Source organism: Elephantulus edwardii, unplaced genomic scaffold, assembly GCF_000299155.1.
Source record: "Elephantulus edwardii isolate Elephantulus edwardi_28Jun2011 unplaced genomic scaffold, EleEdw1.0 scaffold00093, whole genome shotgun sequence".
Taxonomy (NCBI): domain Eukaryota; kingdom Metazoa; phylum Chordata; class Mammalia; order Macroscelidea; family Macroscelididae; genus Elephantulus; species Elephantulus edwardii.
The window spans coordinates 2,136,679-2,140,802 of record NW_006399843.1 but is presented as its reverse complement, the minus strand read 5'-3'; positions in this window follow the sequence as shown (position 1 = coordinate 2,140,802).

Below are 4,124 nucleotides of genomic sequence, written 5' to 3'. Positions count from 1 at the left end.
GGCCAACCCTTCCCCACCCCTTTGCTCTTCTCTTTGAAAAGTAAAAGAACAATTCTTTCATTGTTATATAATTTCCCCCTCCCCCCAGTCCACTCCACTATGCAGCCTTCATTCTGGACTATTGTTATGACGATAATATCTAATCATACATCACTTTTTAACACTTCTCTCCCTCATCTGTTTCAATGCAGTGTACATAATTTATTCCATCTTTCTCAGTCTCCCCCCAAACCCGATGTCAATCCCGTTTTACAACAGAGGTACTATGCAGCAGTTGTCCTTTTGTAACTGAGATATTTCACTCAGCATAATGTCCTCCAGGGCTACACATTTTGTACAATATTTCATAAGTTCTTTGTTTTTCAATGCAGAGTAGTATTCCATTGTGTGAATATACCAGGGCTTCTCTATCCATTCGTTTGTTGATGGGGCACTTAGTTTGTTTCCAACTCTTTGCTATTATGAACAAAGCTGCAATAAACATGGGTGTGCAGAGGGCTTACTTGTCAAAATGGCAGTTTTGTTTTCTTTATTGTAGTACAATTCATTAGATAGATTCAAGCAAGTTAATATTGATGCAATGCTACCATCTAATACACAGTCCATACTCAAGTTTAGTCAGTTTCCCAATGATATCCTTTATAATATTCAGCTGTATCGCATTCAGTTGTCACAGCCTTCAGAGTCCTTGAATCTGGAAAATTCCTCAACTTTCTTTGTCTTTCATGACATTAATAGTTATAGAGTGTGTATGTGTGAAATATATATGTAACAAAACATTTGCCATTTCAACATTCTTCTCATGTACAGTGAGTTCATTGACATTCACTCACATTCATCTTTGTTCGACAGTCACCTTTATTCCCAAATTTCCCCCTCCCTCTTAACACAAGCTCAATGTAGGGACTACTTTTTTTATTCTTGTCAGAGACCAATTCATATATTATATGAATTATATTATCTTCTTAGCAATTGCATGAGGTAAACTTTACAGCCGCAATCTATAGAGGTGAAAATGAAATTCAAAGAATTATTTGCTAAGATACTAGAGCCTGCAAGAGCCAGAACCTGTAGAAGGTGGTAACCTATCAGAGAAGGAGCATGCAAATCTTTTCTGATAAATAAAATTTAGCAAAATGTACCCTGCCAGAGGTGGAAAACTGGCAAGACCTGGAAAAAGGAATAAACCCGTTCTGACTTTCAGAAATGTTACTTTCCTTGGTAGATATGGGATTTAAACTTAGATCTTCTTGACTCCAGATCATATTCTTTCACCCACTGTATATACTGTCTTGAATCAGAACACACTGTCCCACTTCTTGCTTTTTTCTTTGTAAGAATTCAAGCAAAATATGTTGTTGAGTTTGGGAGTGAACATAGATGATGACACAGGGAATAGTGATAATTCATTAGCAATATCCCTAAATATGTTCCACAACCTTTCTGAGTCATTATGTGTGTGACCGTGGGTAAACTCTCTTTTCATAGTTTTCCAATACATAAAAATAGGATTAAGCACCAGCGTGCCACAAAGAAAGGAGACAGAGGAAAGAGGGAAAAGAATGAGGAAAAGAAGAGGAAGAAGTTGGTAAAAATACTGATGCGAAAATAATTGGCTTCACAGAAGACTTTTAAAAATAAATTTGAATTTGAGATATCATGAATGCTATAGTGATGACGATTTTCTGCAATGGATTAAATATAGACTTGGGATTCAATTTACCATGTTTGTTGTGCTCTGTGAAGTACACCATATTTGCAGCTCCAGCTTTTCTGTGAGTGAGCTGAGCCATCCACCACCCTCAAGGGTCCTTTGTCTGGGACAGTACTCTGGACCTGCCCTGACGGAATCACTCACTTTTAGGTCTCTCTCTTGTGACTCTGCCTTCTTGTTCAGTGGGGTGACATATGGAGCAGAATAGCATTTAAATGAGAGCTTCTTTTGAAAGCTCTGTCCACTGTAAGGAAGAGGCAAGCTAATAAAACGTGAAGCATTGGTGCAGTGAGGACAATAATGCTGTCACTCAAAGCTGAACTTTTTCTGTACGGATGTTGAAAGCTGTCACTAACATAGAAGTGCGTATCTATTGATTCTGTCAAGCGGTATTTCTCCATAGTCTTGGTCTTACTAGACCCCGACTAGTGCACTATCTCTACCTAGTTCACTGAATGAATGAACTCTATGTGGGGCTCTGAACTCAGAGCTTTTATACTGGGCATGCCATGCTGTTTCTCCAAGGCTGCCTCAAATCCTCAGCCTAATCTCAGCGGTTGCTTCTAGCTTTCCCAGGTTATTAGTTGTGATGTGTGTGGGAAGGGGAGAGGAGCCCAGGGGGAGCATAGAAAGGGAAGGATATGCAGGCAGCATGGTGCCACATTACCACATTGTAGTGGCTTTGCTGACTTCCTGAAAGCCAGCAAAACAAATCCCCACCCCACCCTACCCCCAATCTAGCAAAACCCACAATTGATCGGATTATTTAACTGTGGCTGCCATTTGCTTCTTCTGGACAGAGGAGTCTCCAAATTGTCTTTTAGATTCTTCCTGAAGCGAGGAGGGAGCCCTGGTGACCTAGTGGGTAAAGAGTTGTGCTCTCAGCTGCTCCGTGGGAGAAAGATGGGTAATCTCTTCAGTGAGATTTCCAGTCACTGAAAACCCCATTAGAGGGTCCAGTGCAAGCCAGTTCCAATCCCACAGCAATGAGTTGACTTGACTTGACCTGAAGCACGTGTTTATTCACAAGGAGATTCTTTTGCTTGATGACCATTTTAAACCAGTGGCTTTTTAACACCATTAGAATCACCACTGTGAGGGATTCATTTCCAATCTGCAGTGGAGACCTTGAATGTGCATTTTCCTTTCTTTGTTGTTTGTGTACCATTGAGTCGGATCCAACTGGCACAGGAGGAAATTGCCTCTCCTTCACCAGAAGAGCATCTGGTGAATTCGAACTGTGCACCTTTGGAATTGTAGTGCAACTTCTTGCCGTTAGGCCACCAGAGCTCCCTTGAATCTGAATTTTAAACAAATATCTCAGTTAAAATTCAGATTGTCAGCTGACTGCACTCCTCAAAATACTGCCTTAATACTGCATAGTGCCACTGTTGTAAAACAGGACTGACATCAGGGTTGCGGGGGAAGACTGAGAAAGATGGAATAAATTATGTATACTGCATTGAAACAGATGAGGGAGAGAACTGTTTAAAAGTGATATATGATTAGGTATTTTTGTCATGACAGGAGTCCAGAATGAAGGCTGCATAGTGGAGTGGACCTGGGGGGAGGGATTGTATAACAATGAAAGAGTTTTACTTTTCAAAGGGTGGGCAGGGAGAAAAATGCAAAAATGAATGAATGGAAATCCAAAGTCTCTGTAAACTTTCATTAAAATTAATAATTTTTAAAAAGTGAGCTTGGAGAGGGGGAAGGGAAGGGGTTAAAATGTGCAACAATGAATGAATGAAAATCTAACTTCTCTGTAAATGTTCATTAAAATCACAACTAAAATAAAATTTTACTAAAAAACAAACCAGTAACAACAAAAAAAGACTGCCTTAGATTTTGTTCTTATTTCTATTCTGTCTAGCTTTGAAATAGCCACTGCCTGCTCAAGTCTGGCTTGTTTCAAACATGTTCTTTATTGAAGGATTTATTAGCATCCCTGCTTATTACCTGCTTCATTCTCACAGCATCACAGCCGCTAAAGAAGCAGCTGGATGCGGTTAGCCCCATTTTACTGGCAGGGGCCTGGGCTAGAGGGATAGGGAATAGGCAGAGCACATGGTGAGTCAGACAGAGGTGGGCACTGAAGTCTGGAAAACCAGAGCATTTCTGCGGCCCATTTGCTCAACTGTGATTTCATATTTAATTAGTTATTCCTTACACCTCTGGTTCATTGTGTTTGGGTAGACAAAACTTATTTGAGGGTTTTGGGGTTGTTGAGGTTTTTTTGTTTGTTTTAAAAAACACAGCTTATTATTTTGGGCTGATTGGCAGCATTATGATAGATGGTGAAGAGATTGAGATTGTTAACAGCTTTAGTTTGCTTGGTTCCACAGTCAACACTCTTTGTACCAGCAGCCAGGAAATCAAGAGACAAATTGCATTGGGAAATTTGGCTGTC